General features: G+C 46.3%; 1 long non-coding RNA gene across 3 annotated transcripts in view; it reads right to left on the reverse strand.

Moving 5' to 3' along the window:
- The window catches only part of LOC111845837 (uncharacterized), a 34715-nt gene extending 33144 nt beyond the window's left edge, over window positions 1-1571 (reverse strand). For all 3 annotated transcript variants that reach the window (XR_002838743.1, XR_002838742.1, XR_002838741.1), the window contains exon 1: window positions 1422-1571. This is a non-coding gene — a long non-coding RNA (uncharacterized lncRNA). The remainder of the gene's footprint in view (window positions 1-1421) is intronic.
- Window positions 1572-23506: the final 21935 nt, after the last annotated feature.

Here is a 23506-nt window from a genome sequence, read left to right on the forward strand (position 1 = left end):
AGTGACAATCAATATAAAAAGACAGATGCCACAGACGACAGACAAAACACACCTACAACAACAACAATCACTGGCATCCCCAAAAATCACCGACATCCACGATTTCCGCCCCTTTCCGAAAAAAATAAATCACGGCACAGATGCGAGATTAATTTACCTGTTTCAAGCTCCACTACCAGGAACGGTCAAGGTGAAATACCAAGAGCGCATCTACAAGGTCAATGTACAACCTAAAAATGAATCATTTACACACCGTCAAGCGTCCAGCGCAAAACTAAGTTTAAAGAAAGTCTCAATGGCGCGTTTTGTCTCCACACCGGCGATGCCATCTGCTTTACGCAGCGGGTCGGTGACAAGGCTGCGCTCAGAGACTCCGATCAAACTGGAAATGGATCGAACAAATGAAACGCTGTGTTAATGCTGTAAAGGTGCGTTATTACTTACACCTTTTGCCGTGTCATTACCATGAGCATGATCGCCGCCCTTCCTGCAGACCGGCATACTGCGGTGGGACTGGCTGTCGTACAGATTTGTCCCCATTCTGTCCCCAACTAGCGCCCCTTCCACACCTCGCTATGAACGCCCCCATCTCCGGGTCATCTGCTTGGTACACCAATAAACTGACAGAAAGCCAGTCAGTTGCTTTACTGATGGGTTTACTGGTTTTCAGCTTTTTAGCACCACTGAACCAGAGCCGAAACAGGTGCAACCATCAATATATTTCCTCTCCGGTACAAAGGTGACTTTTTCATCTAAAATTTAATTTTATTATTTTTAATATTTTTCAGGCGTAGTTAAAATCTTTAACTAAACAGGTAACTTCGCAATGCACCTCTATCATGCCGTTGGTATCCACTTAACATTTCCGTATCTAGTTAAGGCATTCAACCTGCACTCTTACATTTAATTTTCTAGGATATAATCAACCCTGACGAAAAAGAACAAGGCAAATACGGGTATGCTTGTTGTAGATTTACAGCTATTACACGTATAAAATTATTTCCATTATTTAAGTAAAGTAGCCTATGTAAATTTTGTCGTGGTTAAGTAAAAATGTCAGTTTTGTTACTATGAGAAGGATTTACGGGAGAAAACGGCGCTACTGCATGCACACATGACACTAACACTCAACAGAATAAGTGACATGAATTCTTACATGTTTTCGCACATCCGAAGAAAATTCACTTAATTCACGACTTTACTCATAATGACAGATGCAGCTACTAACACAGTTAAGAAATAATTTCCCCCCAAACTCTAGAATTAAAACGCGGTTTCAAGACGCTCGTTTCAAATACCGAAGAAAAACAAACAGAATACACACAAAACACAGATAAGACACGACGATAGACAGACCCCTAATAATGAGGCATCACTCGGCACCGGCCGGCTCCCTTCAAACGCAAACTTGATCCGTTTACCTTGGGCGAGCGCATCCTCTGCCGGCGACGGGACCGCCGCCGATTAAAGGTCTGTGGCTGCGCCGCATTTGCCGTCCGCCCTGCCGCCGCTCCCTGCCCTGCCGCGGACGAAGAAGAGTGTCCGGGCGCAGCCTCTCTCTCACACGCAAGCTGTCCCGCAAGCCCTCGGACACATGCGTGCGGGGCGGGCGGTGCGATGGGGGGGGGGACAGGGGGGCGGAGGCGCTGTAGAGGAGCGCAAAACCGCATCGCTCCAACCAGATCATGACAACAAAGCCGTAGTAAAATGTAGAAATGTTCCGGAGCCAGATGCGTACGGATTCAATTACCTGCTGGGGGGGGGGGGGGGAGAAAAAGCGGAGCTGTGTAATTAATCTGGATGCTGTCGATTCCCGAAGTGTTTTCTAATGCTGGCGGTCAAACAGCGATCGAAAGGCGCAGGATTTAACAGGTGCCTTATGCCGCTTATAAAGATCCGAAAATCTCCCGTTGATTTTAAGCGTTAAAGACAGACTAGTGTTACTTTAAACAATAAAAAAAACACGAAATCACGAAGCTATATTTAAAAGACGTTCATAAATCACTATTTACAAAACCGTTCTTTTGAAAACAAAATAACGCAATAGCGTAAATATGCAAATGTATAAGTATAAGGGCTAGTTAACATTGGCATTGCGCTGCGGTACGAAACTACATGTGCATAACATGCACCAATATAAACATATATACGCCTTTAACCTAAGGTTTCAGGGAAAAAACGTTTCAAGTGGAAGACTGCTGCTAATCTCCCTAATGCATAAGGCGTAAGGTTAATATTTTGTATAACGATAACGGAGTCTTGCTAAACTATATCCGCTTGCATGCATGTAGGTGTGTAGGAACAATTCAAAATGGTCAATCTGTCTGAGGCAGAAGGACGCAAACGGAGTGATTTCACGCTCTTTCCATGTCATGACTGTCATGGTGATTCGTTTTCTGATCAGCAGAGGGCGTCTCTCAATTACTGACTCAGATCCAATGGTGTAAATTCATTTAAAAAATATTATTTTATCATTCGGCAATTTTGATTGATTTTAAGACAAAATGTAATTGTTAGATGTTCATATATACACGTAAGTATTTCCTGTGTACTCTTGATTTGGTAAACTGTAGGCCATTCGGGTGCTCCCGAATAAATAGAATTGGTGGTATTTCCAATGATATTTTTTGCAAACAGATCAGTACTCATCGTTATTTTTTAACAATTGTTACCGAAGTTTTAAGGCGACATGAATTCTGCACGTATTACATAATAGGTTTAGGTAATTCACAATTTTATATACGTATTCACCCGGATATTTCACTGAAGATAAATGGAAAATTACTGTAGACGACCGCAGGAGCTTTTAAAATAATACATATCAAATTTGCTGCATTGTGTCATGTACTTTTAATATGAACCCTACCTTATGTTCCTTCAGACCACTCTATATGCTGCAGTTTAACTAGTTACCCTTTCACCATTCATCTGCACCTTTGCATTTGTCATTTATACAAAAGGTGTATCCAAATGAAATGTCTGCATAAGTGTCTTTTTGAAAAGTGCAGTAGAATTGCCTCTCCGAGAACTTGAACCTGGTGCCTTATATCTGGCAAAACAAAATGTTTTCAGGCCGAAACGTTCACAGATTGTTGCTGATCTCTGTGATCTTTGAGCAGTTCCATTCTTCTTCTAGTCAATAACAAATTTTCATGTGCCAAAATTTTTGTTTCTTGTGGGAAGGGGGGGTGGGTTGGATTTTGACAACAAACGGGCAGCTATAGTTTTGAGAAATCAGCTTATAATAATTGCTTCAATTTTGCTGATTACTTTTCTTGCACTTTACACAAAACATACTTAGATTCCAAGCAGGAGATATATGACATCAGAAAATACACATGCATCCATATTCCACGGCTGTGTATCCTATATAGGAGGAAGGCATTGGAGGAACACACTAAATCCACACGCACACATAGCAAAAAGCAAAGCCACACGGTGTGAGCCTCTTTTTATGAGACGTATGGACTTTGGAGGCTGTGTCTATTCATCGCTTCACTTTCCGGCCTTGTAGCCGCTACGGGGCCTGTCCATCAGCATCACACGTGTAAATCACACACTATGGTCAGTTTTAGGGATGCAGAATCTCCAGTAGAATCCAACACACGCCGGATTAAAATCAGAAACTGTGCTACTCACAAGCCTCCAGTATCTATATTTGTCTTCTTTAAAATCAAAACTGATGCATTTGCTGCAACATGCCACAAAAATAAAAAATAAATTCTTGGTGCAAAGGATGAAATTTCAGCACTTCAATGCATTAGAAAACTGAGTTGATACAAAACTCAATCAGTGTTGATCAATAAAACCTGACAGATGGTGTTTATGAAGCACACAAATGTGAAATGAAACAATGAATTGCTTTTATTAAGAAATGGAAAAATAATATAGAAACTAGCACATTAAATATGTGGAAAGGGGAACTGAAAGATAAACAGGTCAAAGTTTTAACTTATGTTTCAGCAAAAAACAAAAAACAAGCTTAATTGAGGAAAGAAAGTACCCAGTGTTGTCAAATAAGACGTTAGAGAGGAGCTGCGTCAGACGTGCAGGCTTCTGCCGTTCGCATTTAATTGCATGGCCACAGCCTTTCAGGAGTACTGGCTCGGCGCATTGCCTGGATGCATTTCTAAAAGGCTTCACTTCTTGAAGGCTTTCTCTGTTCTGCATGCGCGTTACCTAGGCACGCGCGGGGCCACAAATCTCCTGAGCAGACTAATTAATCAACTAAACAATAACTCAAGCCAAGGCTCTGTGCCCCGGGCCTTACAGAGACTGGAAATCCCAGCCTCCTGCTTTATTGGAGGCTAATTGAAAACCCTTCCTGCTTTCAAATGTCTGACTCGGCCTGAACGGGGAGGGTCGTTCTCTTTGTGTTGTACTGTATAAACCTGCAGGCGTAAGTGCCGATAATGTCTAGGAGACCTGGAAGCGCTTGGGTCTCAAAGTGGGGTTTACCTCGGCTGCCTTTACCCAGAATCCCCCAGTCTCACCTAGATAGGGGGAGCAGGTGTTATCAGAAGGTGCGGGGATGGGGGAGAAGGAGGCTTTTGGCTAAAAGGAGGGTGTGGTGGAGGCGTTTGGGCTGGGCGTCGCCTCCGAAAGCAGCCCTGCACTCTTCACTCCCCTCCGCCCGGTGAGGAATGGGCAGCCACAGCTGGTTCTGGACGACCACCAAGACAGATTGGATCCTCACTGCAAATCTGTGCATCTCATTACAAAACCAGGGCAAGGAAATGAAATTGAGAAACAATACAGATTTAAGGCTAATTTCATCGCACTGCTACTCTATCAGAATCTGTCCTGTCATATTAAGGTACGCCCTACCAACCTGAAACAGTCTCACCTGCATGTTATCTTTCAGGCCAGTCAGACCACAACACCTCTTACTTATTGTAATACCCACCTAACAGTGAGATGGTGGATTCACTGACATGTGACATGTGACCACTGACATGTGACATGTGACCACTGACATGTGACATGTGCCCTCATGTCACAATCAGACATGTAACCTGTTTGGGTAATATTTTAATGTTATCTTTCAATGAATGTCTTTTGTGTTGTAAATGCAGTTATTATATGCTTTATGGTTTAATTAATTTGTAGATGTTTTAGTACAGACAAATATATTTTTATGGCTGTTTGATGTTCCTGTCTAGATTTCTCACTGGATTCCTTGATGCATGTCTGATTCTAGCTCGTTTGTCTGCTAGATTCTTCATAGGGAATAATAATTCCTGATGCTGGAGAGATTACTGGATTGTGTTGGATTTCCCCGGCCCATGATTCCCAAATACCACCCGAACAGCTTTGGTCAGTTGTTTTAACTCCCGTGTGATTCTGTTCCCTGAGTCACCCAGTATTTCCCACACAACTGCACCTTACAAGAGAGGTTTTATTCTGATTTGTGACGGCAATTGATATTTTATTTACTTTTCAAGGTGAGAACCACTCCATTCAATACCATATGGTGACTCTGAATAAGTCTTTTGTGACACCTTCTGTAGTTATTTTTCTCCCTGTATTAAACCTGTTTTGTAACATCAAATTCATTTATGTCAGTAAAATGAGTAAAAAATATAGTAATGAATGAGCACATCTCCTTCAAAATGAAAGACTTAATCATGGAACGATGTTTGTGCATGAAAATCTGAAAGCCTCATATTTAAGGTAGTTTTTGCTGGTGATGTGAATTTGCTCTGTGGGTAAACAGGTCTGTAAAAATAACGTCGGTTTCTCCGTGATGGTGATGAGATCCAGGGAGCACTGGTGTTTGAGGATGGAATGGGGCCCTTTTATTGCCCCCCTCAGGATATAAATGGTGGGCAAAACAAGCAACATAAGAAAATTACTGTTTTGTGCTTTGACCAAAAATGAGCAAGAATAGGAACCCTGGAGAGTGGGAGCATTGTTTGTCTTCCACACCCACGGAACAAACCTCCTTCAAACAATTACTAATTGATTACTGGTGACCAGTGGGATCTGAAACACCTCCCAAAATGAAAAAGTCTATTCCCCAGTCCAGCTGTGGGCTGCAGCAATGAACCCTGAAAGTCACAGTCTTTGAAGGACCATTTGAAATATGCCATGAATATCTGCAGGAGCATTGAGCGAGTTGGTGGTTGGTATTGAGTGGGCCGCCAGTCTGCACTGTGCATGGACAGGGTCAGCAGTTGGCACTGAGAGGCTAATGGTCGCTTGGCATCGAACAGGTCACCAGACAACACGTTGGCAGTGAGCAGGTCCTCAATCCGCACTTGCCGTTGAGCAGGTCGCCAGCTGGTACCCGGTATCAAGTGGATCGCCAATCAGTGCTCAGTACTCAGTGGTTCTCCAGTCAGTGCTCAGTACTCAGTGGATCGCCAATCGGTGCTCAGTACTCAGTGGTTCGCCAGTCAGTGCTCAGTACTCAGTGGATCGCCAATCGGTGCTCAGTACTCAGTGGATCACCAATCGGTGCTCAGTACTCAGTGGATCGCCAATCGGTGCTCAGTACTCAGTGGTTCGCCAGTCAGTGCTCAGTACTCAGTGGATCGCCAATCAGTGCTCAGTACTCAGTGGTTCGCCAGTCGGTGCTCAGTACTCAGTGGATCGCCATTCGGTGCTCAGTACTCAGTGGTTCGCCAGTCGGTGCTCAGTACTCAGTGGATCGGCAGTCGGTGCTCAGTACTCAGTGGATCGGCAGTCCGTGCGCAGAACTCAGTGGTTCGCCAGTCGGTGCTCAGTACTCAGTGGTTCGCCAGTCGGTGCTCAGTACTCAGTGGTTCGCCAGTCAGTGCTCAGTGTTCTGCGGTTTGAGAGTTGGAGCTCGGTGTCAAGAGGGTAGTCGGAGCATGATGTTAAGAAGATTGCCAGTCGGCACTTGGCGTTGAGCGGGTTGCCCATCGGTACTCAGCAACTTCTTAATCCACCGCCCAGCACGATGTCACTCCAGTGCAGTGCCAAGCTTGTTACACTGGAGAGGAGTCGTCAGAATCGTATGCACTATCTGGCACATTGTGACCTCCTTTCCCGCAGCCGCGAAGCTGCTGAATCAGCCACTGCTTCAGACGCACCACTCCCAAAACGCTCCTTTTACAGAAGTAACCCGCTTACGTCGAAGCGTAGAGAGCGCTTATCCGGGAAATCACAGGCATATGTGAAAACCCAGATTGAAAAGGGAACGCAGATCTGCTATTTCATCAACACATACCAAAACCTTGTGAAGAATTATTGGGAATTTCTCAAATTCCGTCTTTTCCGTCGTTAGCTCTTTCCCTCTAGCTGGTGGGACCTCGATGGGGAAACGTATAAATTGCAGGCAGGCCTGCGGACAGCCCCTCTCGTGTGTGTCATGGATATTTCAGGACCTCTTTTATCTCCTGAATAATTGATGCGCGGATGTCAGAGTTGGGAAGGACTGGCATTCTCTTGCTTGCTGACCCATCTTGCAAATTTGCCCTGTTGTCTGGCTGTAGAGCTTCGACATCAGAGAGCCAAAAGCAAATGTCTTTTAAACTGGCAGCATTATTTACAAATGGTTAAGTCGTTCTCAATCCTGTTTCTGCCCCCCCCCCCACCCCACCCCACCCCTCACCTGCCAGATTGTTTTAATTCCAACCCACACTGCTTTCAACCTGCAACATTCATTATTAGTCTATTAAGGACCATATAAGCCCGATTAAGGTGAGGTTGGAATGAAAACCACTGGGTTAAATACAGGAGATGCTGTAGAAATAAGTATATTTCATGTAACGTATTTGTCTCTTTTTGCAAGGGCTCCTCTTATTTCAGCACCAATTCTCAATGAATGTGGTCAGAGGGATAGAGCTCTTCATTCATAACTGCTTATCCAGTGCAGGCTGAAAGTGAACCTGACCCAGAATGGATGGGGAGCCAGACCATCACAGGCTACAGACAGACGCAGAACTTAGAGACACCAATTCATCTGTCTAATGCACACATATGGGAGGATGTAGGATTTAAACCCCCACCCTAGTGGATGTGGGGCTATACTGCCAAGCGCTGTGCAGCCCCCAGGAAAGGGGGGGCTGTGTGTGGCTCAGTGGGTTAGGATGTTGGGGGGGTAGGGGGGGTGGCTCAGTGGGTTAGGATGTTGGGGGGGGTGGGGGGGTTTCTCAGTGGGTTAGAATGTTGGGGGGGTGGCTCAGTGGGTTAGGATGCTGGGGGGGTGGGGGGGTGGCTCAGTGGGTTAGGATGCTGGGGGGGTGGGGGGGATGGCTCAGTGGGTTATGATGCTGGGGGGGTGGGGGGGGTGGCTCAGTGGGTTATGATGCTGGGGGGTGGGGGGGGTTATTCAGTGGGTTAGGATGTTGGGGGGGTGGCTCAGTGGGTTAGGATGCTGGGGGGGTGGGGGGGGTGGCTCAGTGGGTTAGGATGCTGGGGGGGTGGGGGCGGGTGGCTCAGTGGGTTAGGATGCTGGGGGGGTGGGGGTGTGGCTCAGTGGGTTAGGATGCTGGGGGGTGGGGGGGTTATTCAGTGGGTTAGGATGCTGGGGGGGTGGCTCAGTGGGTTATGATGCTGGGGGGTGGTGGGGGGGGGGGGGTTATTCAGTGGGTTAGGATGCTGGGGGGGTGGCTCAGTGGGTTAGGATGCTGGGGGGTGGGAGGTTAGGCCCCCCAGTCAGTTAGGCCTCCGCACCTGTGATCAGAAGGTTGCCACTTCAAACCCCTGCAGAAGAGTCACACCTCAGGCGAGGCCCCCCAACACCCAAAAAGTACTGCAATATTCCAACCCTGCACTCAAATATGCAAAAAATCCCAGTGTACATGTGTGCAAATGGCACATAAACACTCATTGCAATTCAAGTCTTCTATGTTTTTCCCTTGAAATATCCAGTCAAAGCCCCAAAACAAGCCGGGCAGGTCTAATGTCAGGTGCGAATTAAAACTTAAACATGTACCCCCTTCCCCGACAACTCACATTATAATAAACGCTACTTTGAAAGAATACAGTTCAGAATCATGCCATGGGGAGGGGGGGGGGGGGGGGGCTAAGCCCTTCTATCAGAAACACTTCTAATGAACTTTTCATGATGCAGCCCTCTATAATAAGGCACGCAGTGCTGAGTAGATGCACTGATAGGCTTGTGATGATGGAGACCGTGCGGAAGCATATGGTGGATGCAATAAAAGGCTTGTAATTACGGCAACTGATTCTATCTGTAATTAAAACCGGTCAGTCGTAGCTCATGTGCTTAGCCTGCCAACGCCAGTGTGTTGGAAACACTGAGTTAGATAGCGAATCGCTAGCTAGTGGAAGAGTGCCTCGCCGAACAGCGTCTGAGACTAACACTGCAGGCGACTCTCTCAGTATCAGGAGTTTAAGAACAAGCAAGGGAGCTATAGCTGAATCTGTAATGTTTTGAGGGTGTAGAAGTTGTGCGCCGTTATCCAACCATCTTTCGTAACCCTATATCCAGTGCGAGGTCATGACGAGCCTGGTGCCCGTGCCTGGCAGGCAGGGGGCACCGTGGGTGGCATGCCAGTCTGTCGCACAGCACACACTCACTCATGCAATTACACCAATTACATTAATGAGAAGGTAAAGACTCTACTTCTTCTAACCAGATGTTATAGGACTGTAGGGTGAAACCAGAGAACCCAAAGGAACCCCAGGAAAGTATCTGCTAAGAAAGTAAACCACTCATTGTGTATGACTGTCACTGACCTTGGGTCCCAAAGGGTGACACAGCAAGGTCATGAGGCCACGCCCCTAAGCTGTGGAAGCTCCTGTGCTGACTGTAATCTCACCTCTCTGCTCCCCGTCTGGCGGCAGCACAAATTAACCAGGCATCCAGCTGTGTTAAAATGGCCAGGGGGGGTTTCAGCGACGTGCCCCATGGACCAGGAGCACCCATGTGTTGCAAATTTAGATAATGAAGGTAAGGAAACACTATATATGGTGCTTAAGGGTCTCAACTGGTGATCGGAGGATTTCAGGTTCAGCTTTGATTCACAAGACATATAAGCCGAGTTCTTTTTGCCGTATTGTTAACTCCTTAAAGTTCATTTCGATAAAACTGTCCTCCAAGCAAACAATAAAGCAATGAAATCATATTTCATGATGCAACCACAAGACCTGCGGCTGAAACTGTGACTTGAAGCTGAATAGTCCATGCATTCATCTTCCATAACTTTTTGCCCAGTACAGGCTGAGCCTGCAGCCTGTCACAGTGAGCACAGGCAGTGGAACAGCCTGGACGGGATGCCAGTCTGTCGCAGGGCACACACAGACTCACCTTATGGGAAATTTAGAGGAACCAGTTATTCGGCATTTAGTATTCAGATAACTTAGCCTACTTTAGACTGTGGGAGGAAAGGATTCAAAAGCTTCATTGTCATTTGTAAAAGTACAATGGAATACTTGCTTGCGCACCTCCCTGCAGACAACATCTAACAAAGAAAGACAGCAATAGCAGAACAATGGACCAAACCGTACAATACACACTCATATAATATACAATGCAAAACAACAGAAGTAGGACAACAAGGTGCTGAGGCTAAAGTGGAAGTGACTGGTAAATGACAGTGGTGACTGCGATTACACTGCGAGGCTTCAGGGTGTATTTAACGTTCTTATTACTGTCGGGAAGCTGGAGTACTTGGAGGAAACCCGCATGAGAGGAGGAGAGCCAGCAAACTCCAGGCTTGCAGAGCCAGGGGAGGAATTGAATGCCTGGAGGCGTGAGGCTACAATGTTACCCACTGCTCCACCGAGCTGCGCAGTCCAGACATGACTAATCGAACTAAGAATCCAGCTGTCCTGTGTAAGTCCTGAGCCGGGCCCCCTAGGCTGAGGCCCCTGGGTTGGGGCTGCCGGGTCGCAGTCCACCTGTGCAAGTGGCTGCAGGCCACCTCCCCCCCCCTTCCTTATCACCATGTCCAGACGGCCCACAGTAGCGTGCAGGGAGGGTATACACACCCCCTTTCATTCTTCAGGAACATGCAGCGGATGGTGGGGGTGGGAGCGACATAAAACACTCTGGATTAGCAGTGATGTCGCTCGTTATCTGAGTCTCTTTCAATCTAATTGGAAACCATCAAGTATCGAGCCGCTTTGGCCGCCTCACGGCCTGGAGAGTGGCCGTGTTCATTAGTTCATTGATTGGCAGGGCTGTTCTTGAAAAGGCCCAAATCAGGCCTGGTACATGCTGCTCATCAATCACCCTGCAAGTCCCGGCCAATCGGCTTCGCATCGATCTGGAGGTGGGACCCGTGCTCATGCCACACCTCACACCCCGAAGGGTTAAAAATGGGCCTTCCCCGCTCTTGGGGCGGCCGGGGTCGGTCAAACCTCAGTCGCTTTACTGTCGTCTCTCGCCGACAGCAGCTGGACTGTAAGGCTGTAATATCACCCGCTGTTTTCTCAGCGAACCGGTTGATTTCCGCTGTACACCTTCATCGCTTGTCTTTTATTATTATTTGAACTCGCCGCGGCACTAATCGGCGGTGAGAGGACCGTCGCGGGCGGATCCAGGCCGATGGCTGACGGATCGGGATGCGTGCCATTTGTGCAGAGACTAATGGCTGTAATGATGTCGTCAGGCGATGTGCGCAGTGAGACTAACAGCTGCCGTGGAAACCATGGGGGGGGGGGTGCTGTCTACAGCTCCGCGAGCCTGGAGATCGCAGGATCGGATCCGGATCAGGACCAATTCAGCCGGACTAACTGGCTGCTGCGAATTTTATCCACGATAACACAGGAAAAAAATTCTGGGCACAGACAAAAATAAACATAAGCACTCACGAAAAAAGTCTCCTGTCCAGCGGTCCAGCAACATGCCAAAGTTGTATTTATTCCAGTGACGGAAGCAGGACATTGGTGCTGCATCCGCTGTAGGTCTCGTTTGCTTCTCATGACGCCTGTCCAAACGATGTTGGACTTTCCTCAAAGGGATGTTGCTTAATTGCCTACCGGGTGTCATAAATTTCATATACAGTTTCTGCAATATTCTTGCAGTAGTTTACAGTGTGCACAATATTATTTTTAGCTAGTAAGGCCACTCAAATGTTCAGCAGCTGTGACTTTGCTGAGATGTGACCCAAACACCTCCACATCTCAAACCCAGGTCTGTAACCGCTATGGGGTGGAAGACGCAAGAGCCACCTGTGGACTGTGGGACGGAGGTAAAACTGCCTTCAATTTATACAGCGACTAACTGTATTTTGCATGTGTTGGGAAATGCCACAGCGTCTTGATAATCAATTAATAATATGCAATTAAACTGACATTAAGCCCTATGGCGCTATTTCCCACCTGTTAGACATTTACATCTCATGAATAATGCATCGTGCTGAGAAGAAAGTTGAGAGAATTTACCGGGAGAGCCATAGCATCTCATTAGCGTCGCTGCGTTTCGTGTCAGGCGGGAAGGATAGGAATTAATTAATGTTTGACCCCCCGGCCACCTTCGGGAGCCAAGGGTGGAAATATTTTGTCAGATGAAGGGTAGTGATCTCTCAGCACGCTCAGAAGAACAAAAAAAAAAAAAACTGCCACGTAAATAAGGAGGATCCAGAAAAGCACCATCACACACCAGCAGTAAATGGCCCATTTCCAGAGGAGCCAAATCTCCTGTTAATTAATGATAATTTAGTCAGGCGCTTGTTTTAAGATGACTAAGATCCCAGCGTCTCTATGTTCTTCCCGAATACATTTCGTGTGAAGCAGGGGCAGCCTCTTAGGGGCCAAGTCACACCACAACAGCCCTAAGCAGCACATGTAACTAAACCAGGGCAAGCATATCACCTGGTTATAAAACTATCGTGCCGGAAAGTTCTATGTTTTTTGTGTTTAAGAACACAAACTCTTGCTTGAAGACCCAGAAGCAATTACTTTGGATAAGAGTGACGTTACAGACTAATAATAAAAAAGACATGGATCCGTATGCTCTGATTTGAGCCAGAGCAGTTTTTTGGAGGGAAAATTTAATTACCCTGACTGGTTTTGCCTCAAGCCTCCATAAATGGGGAGATTTAGCTCATATTAAGAAGCGGACACACAGGACACTGCGTGAATGACAATTCCTGAAAGCACAGTGATGGAACGCAGTCGAGTTTGGGCGGCTATCGGGGTTCCCATAGCAACCGATCACCAGCCCTGCCCCCACAGAGACCCTCGTCGATGAAACCAAACCAGTTTGAACTAATTAGACTGTCAGGTCCTTATAGGGGGTTGGCTAGGCGGATGGAAGGAGAGCAGCCTTGCAGGGGAGATGGGGATGCAGGGGCAGTGCAAGGTCCTTCAGCCGTAGCTGCTTGGAATCAGTGTCTTAGCTGCGAATTTTTCACTGACTGAGGAGCTTTTAATTACTTGGTCACTTTTTAAATTTAATGAGTTTTTTTCTGCTCAGTTAAACCCCGCCATCCGGGCCCGTGGCGGTCTGTCGTTCTGCCGTGGTAGTGCTGATTTCCAGGGCCGACGTGCACCAGAAAGCGATAAAAGAAGCGATGTGGAGACTCACAGTAATGCTGTCCTATCTCGTGTTTGCGGCTTAAGTGCGATGATTCCGGGCTGCAGCCTCTCCTCCAATTTATTATGGTTTATCTATCAAATGCACACGCATAATTGCTACCTTGTAATGTTTATTTTAGCCAAGTGAGTCTTAATTAATTGTTGGATTATCTGCTCAGTGGGAGCATGTAATGCAGACTGTGAGCAGTTAATGAGTCGATTGACGAGCTATTAATCTCCTGGAGTGTGTCCGCTTCAATCTGCCCGTCGATGAGTGACTATTTAACAGATTATTTTTTTTTGGGGGGGGGGGGGCAGCACACGTTGAGTATGTGAAGGGTAGGGTGGGTGTGAGAGAGACACTCATTGCTGGCAAACTACAGGGAGGAAGTGAGAGAGAGAGGGAGAGAAGGAGGGAAAAATAGGGCGAGCGAGCAGACACGGGCTCTTCAGCCTGTTTGTGTTCAGCTCCCGCTCCAAAGATCCAAATGAGTAGCACTCTCCCACTGGCGGCCGAGTACGACCAATCAGAACGCAGGGATGGAAAGTTTCCATTTCCGTCTGTGGGTATGTGTAGGAAGGTATGACGAAGCTATTGAGCCCTAATGCAAAACGAGAAGAGGAAGGTGAACATGGAAGCATGTGACAGTGATGGTCATGTGACCCCCCCCCTATGAAGTCACACAGTTCACGAATCGGTGCCTTTGTATTGTCCATAGTGATGGACTGACATGCCTCCCAAGGTGACCCAGCACCATGTCCTGTGCTGCCTGCAATAGGCTGCTTTGGATAAGCAGTCATACAAAATAAACGGATTCGATATGTAAAGCGGAGGGACTCCGTGATTCAACACACTCACGGAAAACCTCTCCTCATTGCCTGCTGGAGAGCTGGGGGCAGCTCCCTCCTGTCCTTGCCAAGTTCACTTGACAGGACTGCGGTGTCCCCGTCACCTGTCCCCAGCCTTAGTCACTGCACCGCAAACGGGAGACGTTCCGCGTTTGCATCGTGGTATTTTGGGAGCGTGCTCGCAATCCCGACGGCCATAGGGACGGCCCGTTATCCCTGCCGCTGTTCCCCGTCGGCCTCATCTGTCTCCACACCTTCCGGCACGTTCTCTTCCTCCGTCACGCCGTGTTTTTTTGTTTCGGTATCCGTGGTGACACTGATGCGGGAGGCCATTGGATGCGGTGGACGCGGAAACGCCTCGCGCCGCCGGGTGCATCTCCCCCCTGATCGTTCATCAGCCACACCGGGTTTGCCCTGTTTGTTTCTCTGGGCTCCTGGGGCTTCGGTTCGTGAGACGTTAGCACGTTTGCGGGAGAGAACGTGGGTGAGCTTCACAGGGAGGTAAAAATACCCAGAGTCTGCTAGCACGGGGCTGGGTGTAATTAACGCTTCTTTTTTTGATCCCCGTGATGCCCTACTGCATGTAACACATTTCCCAGATACACACCTACTTTCAGTTTTTCTAACATTCTTTTTTCCCCCGGCCTTCTCTATAATGAGATCCGACACTTCGCCAGGCTGATCCGTCTCCCAAGCGCGCTGTAAGTTAGCAAGGCGAAGTTTGACAGCAGTTTCTGGAGCAGCGGCTGCACCTGGATATTCATGATCGCTACGCCGCAGTCGCTACCAGGCATGAGACTCTTCTCAGGACCTATTTGACTTCCCTAGAGGATCTAAATGATTGACTTTTCCTATAATAGATTCCTCCTATTACATAACGATTTGCTGTAATAAACCCCCCCTCCCCCCTGCCCATCTCCAAGTGATGCGCAAGCATTGTATCTCAGGAGCCTTTTTGCCCACAGTTGCTCCTAGATGTTGATGTCCTTCCCTCAGACACTTAAGCGAACATCAGCTTAATCACTGTCCATTGTGAAAAATCACGACTGAAGCTCTCATCTCAGGCAACGAGATTTTTTTATGACATAGTACCCAAAATCATAGGCAACCTGCCCTCCTCGGCATTTTTATACATAGCCCTAAGCATGATGGGAGGTTAATTGCTGCCTCAGGACCATTCAGCATGTGTCAAGCGTTTCCTTTATTCTAGCTGTTACCTGTAAATGATTTTCACTATATACATGTCCTCCTTGTAAGATTGCCTGTCACCTGTTTACAAAACGGCAATATGCAACACTTGCTGGGGTAAACTTGTCTGTGCTTCATTGATGAAGCACGTTATGACTAAATTGCCAATTTCAATGTAGAAAGATTCATTCGCAAATGTTGAATTTATCTTGGCGTAGACAAATTTACTATATTTATGGAGAGCAAGATATGGTGGTAAGCTGGAAAAAACATACCCAAAGAAATGTAAAAATCGAGACTTGCACAAGCTTCTACCTGTGCAGGTAGCAGAACCTCATTTGCTCGCGGACATGTGAATAGTTTTCCCATGAACAGTATGAAGTCCAAACCTGTGATTGATTTTAAAACACTCATTTTCTATCACAAAGCCCTAAGTGCTTACCTGGAGAGCCTGGGAAATGTAACTTATCTGGAATAAAGGTCCATTTCAGTTACTTATAGAAAGGAATACATTTGCTGTATCAATACAAGCCAAGGTCAGCCAAAGCACAAGGTTTATCAGGGCGCAATTTTTCACTTTGCTTGTGTATAAGAAAGCAGCTGTTGAAGGCGGTGCCACGGCAACCTGCTGTAACCATAGGTAACAACACCGCATTCATGGACCTGTGGACCCATGGCACAATGCATTGTGGGGAAAAATTAGCGAAGTCGAAACATTAACTATACTTTTACATTTCTTTGTTTAGTACTCTCTGGAGGAGAGAAAAAATGTCAGTTATGTAAGTGTTTTTCTTTGAATGTGAGCCCACACAGTGAGAGAGAGGGAGAGAGAGAAAAAAAACGCTTCCCAGCTGTCTCCATGTACAAGATTAGAGGATGAGGGGAAAGTGTGATGTCACAACCAGGAGGGAATGGGGGGCGGGGGGTGGACAGTGTGATAGCAGAACCAGCAAGGTGTCGGATATTGAGAGATGGAGAGTGAGAGCAGAAAAAGGAGGATGTAGGACATGGAGATGGAGAGTGATAACAGAAAAAGGAGGATGTAGGACACAGAGAGATGGAGATTGATAAAAGACAAAGGAGGATGTAGGACACAGAGAGATGGAGACTGATAGCAGAAAAAGGAGGATGTAGGACACAGAGATGGAGACTGATAGCAGAAAAAGGAGGATGTAGGACACAGAGAGATGGAGACTGATAGCAGAAAAAGGAGGATGTAGGACACAGAGAGATGGAGACTGATAGCAGAAAAAGGAGGATGTAGGACACAGAGAGATGGAGACTGATAGCAGGAAAAGGAGGATGTAGGACATAGAGTTGGAGAGTGATAACAGAAAAAGGAGGATGTAGGACATGGAGAGATGGAGAGTGATAACAGAAAAAGGAGGATGTAGGACATGGAGAGATGGAGAGTGATAACAGAAAAAGGAGGATTTAGGACACAGAGATGGAGATTGATAACAGACAAAGGAGGATGTAGGACACAGAGATGGAGACTGATAGCAGAAAAAGGAGGATGTAGGACACAGAGAGATGGAGACTGATAACAGAAAAAGGAGGATGTAGGACACAGAGAGATGGAGACTGATAACAGAAAAAGGAGGATGTAGGACACAGAGAGATGGAGATTGATAGCAGAAAAAGGAGGATGTAGGACACAGAGAGATGGAGATTGATAGCAGAAAAAGGAGGATGTAGGACACAGAGAGATGGAGATTGATAGCAGAAAAAGGAGGATGTAGGACACAGAGAGATGGAGACTGATAGCAGAAAAAGGAGGATGTAGGACACAGAGAGATGGAGACTGATAGCAGAAAAAGGAGGATGTAGGACACAGAGATGGAGACTGATAGCAGAAAAAGGAGGATGTAGGACACAGAGAGATGGAGACTGATAGCAGAAAAAGGAGGATGTAGGACACAGAGAGATGGAGAGTGTAGTGACTGAACCAGAAAAACAAGGACAGGAGGAGTGAGAATCAATAGGACATAACAGAGATGACAAGTGCAAGAACTCCCCTCCTGTAAGGCTGTGGTACAATATTCTCAACAATTAATAATGGGGAGCTTGCAGCTAATAGTCAGCATCTGCTTGCTTGCTTTAACATAAACACCTGTGGTGCATTCACTTGTGGAATCGAGCAAGGTCTGTCTGACTTTAATGCAAAATGCTAGTAGCTGGCTTTGAGTCCTGGACCGTGAGTCTGTTTCTGGGGAAGTGCTATACGATGGTCTCAGAGGTCATCGGGAAAAAAACTGGATGGATGGTCTGGTTTAGGGTGCTCCGCTTTTGATTACTGTTTGTTGTGGATTTCAGTAAATGTGCATTAAACGAGTGCTTTGAGTCTTGGTTGTGACACAGGGAATAAAGTTGCATTTTGGCTAACAATGCTAACAGTGAAGATGATGGCCAAGCCCATTCAAGAGCTCCTTCGTTCCTTCAAAAAGTTTTTCTGTGTTTTTTTGTCTAACACACTTGTGCTGCTACGTGCCCCATGTGCGATCGGAGTTGTTGTAAATGAATGCATATTTCTGTGCGTTGCAATGCCTGCTGACTAGACCACGTGACAGCGTAATGATATTCACATCTGCCAAGTTTACAAATGATTGATCATTTCGTTTTTCTACTCAGGAAGTTTACAAAGTATGATGGAAACGCTGCATCAAACTGAACCAAGTTCAAAGTGCCAAAAACGGAAAAATGAGCCTGAAAAAAAGGTGAAAAGTTATTTGTGTTTTTGAAGCTATTAGTGAAGCATATTACAGCAACGTAAAAGAATTCAGATCAATTGTGGGGCGCCATTACAAGCAGTCAGCCATTTTCTAAACTTTATTTTGTCTTTGTTCCAAGATAACAGGAGGACAGAACTTAATTATTCTTAGTTTGTAATTTACTTTGAAGAACAATGTGTTTCCAGAACACCAATTTTGATTAATTTGTTTATGCGGTTGTTTTCAGAAGCCTCAGAAGAATCTTTAGCGCTCTCCTACACGCGATCGCTTTAATTAAAATTCACAGTTTCCTCCTGAACTCTGCCTCTAGATATGTTTTTGCGCAAATTCAAACATTTGGCCGCACAGGCCCTATCCTAAGCGCTGAGAAGTGACAAAGTGTATTAGAGATTCGGAGAGATTCCCATTCAAATTCAAATGTGGCGAGACATTACCCTTCTGTGGTGCAGCAAGCCTGTTTTTGAGCTGTCATGTTTAATTGCACGTGGCCAGAGAGAGAGAGAGAGAGAGAGAGAGGGAGAGAAAGAGTGAGAGAGGGGGAGAAAGAGCTGCACAATACTGGAAGGAGGGTTAATTATCACTAATTGTCTTGAGATAATTGTTGGTAACACTAAGGATACTGGATGGTTTATTCTCGCTGAAATTACTTTGAAATTCTGCACACTGTAGCATTTGAGAAGGATGCAAGCTTGTGCCTCCCCCCAACAAACCTCGTCCATTATCCTCACAGTGAGGCCATTCAGCCCCCTACCCCCACACCTGCACCTACAGCCTACAATTCCAAGTCGTCGCTGTGGTACCCATAGATCCACGCCAAGCTTTCAAATGCTAAGACAAAGGCATCACGACCAGGTGCCTGGGGTCCTGTACTGCATGATTCCGCCTAACAAAGGCTGCTGCATTCCTGTGGTCATGTGCACAGCCGATGTGAGCTGCTTCTCTCAGTAGTCTGGCTCTTTGAAGAACAGATGTGAACTTGGCCTTAATTCATCAGCGTGATAGCCTGAATAGATACGGGTGATGTTATAGAGCTAGAAATGCTGGGATTTTATTTGAAAGTGTTTGAAATTGTTAACATCATTGTAAATCTATCCAGCTATTCAAATATCATTTCATATTATATTGATATTCATGGTAGGTGGCTTATGTGTGATACAAACCGGTGGTATGCTGGAAACTATGGGGGGGGGGGGCGTACGTTTGTGGAATTTGGTACAGTTGCCGTCCAGGACACAGGCCACGATTTTGCAGATACAGAGCAGGAAACAGGGGCTGGTCTTATCATTTTATACTTAAATATATTAATACTTTCATACTAATTCATATTTAAGCAGCGGAGAACCAATTGCAATTAGGATGGAAATCCTCTCTAAAAAATATAAAAATCTCCAATGTAAACAAACATTCCTAGTTCTAAATTAACTCCCAGTTAATGTAAAAACCACTAATTGGGCTGCGTGTCTCGCGGATTATAAATCATAAAACCAGCACAGACCCAGATCAGGGTGATGAGGGACTGACTTACACAAGAAGCCTGCTCACTATGGTTGATAATATTTTACAGCTGTCAGCTGTATTGATTAGTTTTTTTGTGTAATTGATACAGATTTCATACCCCGGCTGGCACTGTAGTCAATGAGGCGGCCTTTTTCAGCTCCTTTGCATCCCGAATCGATTGTAGTCCTGCCTCCACCTGGTGGGCCGGAAAACATGCTATTGTGTCAATGGAAAATTTTTGCCAAGTCACTTTTGCAATGCTTGTTTAATCCATCTGTATTACATTTCCAGCATACTATGAAATAAGCAAGACAAATTTTTAAATGTTATCGTTAGCCGGAAACACCCGATGAAACGCTGAGGAATGGCCACACAAAGCAAACAAGAATTACGTTAAGCCTGTAAATATGTGTAGCGGAAACTCTGGAGAACATGAGAGGATGAACCTCTCATAATTATTTTTAATTAACAGTGTTTTTCTCATTTCTTCCCCAAATGAAATTAAGTATATGCAGAGGCAGGGAATAGACATGTAGCCTACGAAGTCTGGCGAGCGCTTTTCCGGAAAGCAGCGGCGGAGCGTTTGAGCTGACGAGGTAGTTTTTACTCACCTCTCCGCCATTTCCAGAGGATCATTAATCACTGGGTGCGCCAGGTGTTGCTAGGAGGCCAAGTGATGATGTAGCGCACCTGCTCTCCAGAGTTCTGCCTGCGGGACAAACCTCCTGCTCAGTGACACCATGTGACACCTGACCTGCTGTGGCCAATCAGAGGAACAGACATGATCGAAGAACAGTGCTATAGAAGATGAACAGGCAGGAATTTCTATGTCCCAGTGTGAGGCAATGCTTATGTCTTTGCGTGTGTGTATGTGTGTATTTCTGTATATATGTATATATTACCTTGTGGGAACCAAATGTCCCCACAATGTGATAAAAGCCTGTTATCTTGACAATGTGGGGACCATTTTTTCAGTCCACACAGGGGGAAACTCAAATTTATAAAAATCTGTGACTTCAATCAAATAACTAAAAATGAAAAAAAAAGGAAAACAAAATCTCCTATGGCCATTTTGAGTTATACAAGCACATGGAGGGAGAAACGCGACCAGTGAAGCACATTTTACAAGTGCAACATAAAACAGGCTGGTGCCTGGGGGGTGGGGAGGTGGGTTTGCTAGTAACTACGATGTCATGGTGAGGAGGACAGCGAAGCCATGTGACGCATGGTTAAAAAAAAAAAAACAAAACAAATGGCTGCCGTATTAAATGTACATAAAAACTATCTGAAAGGAAGCGTTGTGCCCTTTAAAAACTTAAATGGCACCATAACAAAACTGAAAATAAACACTGAAGTGATACACAAAACACAGGCACTCACAAATAAGGAGCGCCATGACGTCTCCTTCATGCCTCCCAAGTTCTCCTTTTATCCACAAAAGTTAATCTAGACCGATAAGAGTCAGCTGGCTATCAGTATGGCACTACTGATAAGTTTACACCCAGGAGTGTAAGTAGCTTTGGTAGCTTTGGTAAAAATACACTGTAATTCCAGCTTATGAGGTACACCTGCTTGATACTGCACTCCTCCAAATAGCCAATTATGCAGCTGAAACTGAATGCGTGCGGGACACTTTCGGAGTCAAGAGGTTCAGATATTCTTTGACTAAGCATTTGAACATCTAAGACGCCTTATCTAAGCGGTTTTGAATCTGATGTGATTAATGATGCCAGACATGGTGGTTCTGGCATCCTATCTGGAATTTTCCTACATTACAGTGTCCATTGTCTTCAGCGAATGATGCAATAAACAAGGAGCCTTCAGCCAATGGTGGCTCTGGGGATAAAAATACTTTATTAACGAGAGAGGTCAGAGGGGAGCGGCCAGACTCGTTAAAGCTAACAGGAAGACCACGAGTGCAAAAAATAACAGCTCAGTTTAATAGTGCTGTGCAGAAAGGCTTCTCTAAGCGTACAATTTATCTACCCTTGAAGCATTTCTGGAGGCAAAAATGGATTCTACCCAGTACTAGCTAAGTGTACCTAATAAAGTGGGCACTGCATACAATGTGATGCATTGGGATGAATTGTCAGGCACAACCTGTTCCTAGATCATAGGGATCCTGCTCTGCTGGACTCAGAAGCCACAGGAGTCAGACCGAGTGGCCATTAACTAAGTGGGTAGGGCACAGATGGACATGTTCAGGTGCAAGGTGAGAACTTCATGTGTTCAAGCCACGAATCTACGATATGGAAAAGTGGGTCCGGTTTGATCCAGCCCCCTTCATTGATGGAGAGCAGTGGGTTCTGAAGGAAGATAGTAGCCAACTCTAAATATCATATTCTTATATTTGCTGGTGGAGTCTTAAAGGCGAGTTTCCTCCTGGGACAGTGACATTGCTGCTGGTCCCGGCTCCGCCCCCCAAAGGCCCATCGCGGATCGTCCGTGTGCTCGCGTGTGCATGTGCACGTGCATGTGTGCGGTTCCCATCACGCTCCCGGGAGAGAACCGCCACCATTCTACTGGTCCCAGCAGCTCTGGTAGTCTCTAAGTGCCCCCCTTTATATCCCATTGCCTGACAGCCCCTGGCAGAGGGTTATGTAAGGGATGAAGCCAGCAGGCGCTGCCGTGTCTGAGAGCCCAAGACTGGCAGCTCCAGGGTAGGATCTCTTTTAGTGAGTCACCGGCGATGGGGCCCCAGCACCTCGCAGCTCTGCTCTAAAGGCATTCATCGCAGTAGTCCCCCCACTCCCCCCCCCCCCCCCACCCCGAAAAGCCACGACGAGCCTGTCCTGGCAAGTCATCCGCTGGCATCCAGCACCACTGTGGGGACAGTCAGTGCTTACTGCCCCATGGCTGTGAAATGAGACTGGAAGCGAGCGTCTGCGGAGAAAAGGCTGAGCGATGTATTAAAAACAGACATTTTCAGGCACTTGTATTAAGAAAGGGCTCAGCATGGACATGAGACAGCAGGTGAACCGAGTCATTTCACGGCGGAACTGCGAACACTACAGTTTATATCAAGCATATCATTCAAAACCTGCGATATGTGAGATGCATCCCTCCAACGAACTATCCAGCTGTCAGTGGCGCCCAGCCTTCAGACACGACCATTAATATTGCTGTAACTTTGGCAGAAGTAGATGGACATTGGGCAATTTTCCAGTGTTTGGCCAGTTGAGCAAATAAATCAAAACATGGACACGGTGACTGCAGCTAAGATGACGAAAAATGTAGAGAAAATGTGCAGACACTATTAAAACCGACGGCGCTCTACAAAGACCACATTATATAATGCTTTCCATCCATCTTCGACCCCTTGTCGTCGAGCAGCTTGTGAGGGGGTGGGCTCACGTCTGGCTCTGGCTGCGTAGGGCAAAGGTAGCGGAACAACCTGCACAGGATGCCAGTCCATCACGAGGAACATACTGAAGCCACCTTATCATTCATATATTTTCTGTATCCGCTTGTTCCATTCAGGGTTGTAGGGGTCCAGAACCTATGGGCACAAGGCAGGGACCAACCCATCACAGGACACACTCACAACTACAGGCAATTTGTTAACTCCAATTAACTATAGCGTGTTTTTGACTGTGGGGGGAAAGCAGGGTACCTGGAGGAAACACCAAGGCAACACAGGGAGAACATGCAATCTCCACACACAGAGCCGTGATCCTAAAGGTGAGGCACTAACCACTGCAGCACAGTTACAGCATTTACACTTTGCGTGTGTGAGGTTTGTCTCACATGGGTCTCCGTCCCCAGTCTGAAGACATGCAGCT

The sequence above is a fragment of the Paramormyrops kingsleyae genome, chromosome 9 (assembly GCF_048594095.1).
Source record: "Paramormyrops kingsleyae isolate MSU_618 chromosome 9, PKINGS_0.4, whole genome shotgun sequence".
Taxonomy (NCBI): domain Eukaryota; kingdom Metazoa; phylum Chordata; class Actinopteri; order Osteoglossiformes; family Mormyridae; genus Paramormyrops; species Paramormyrops kingsleyae.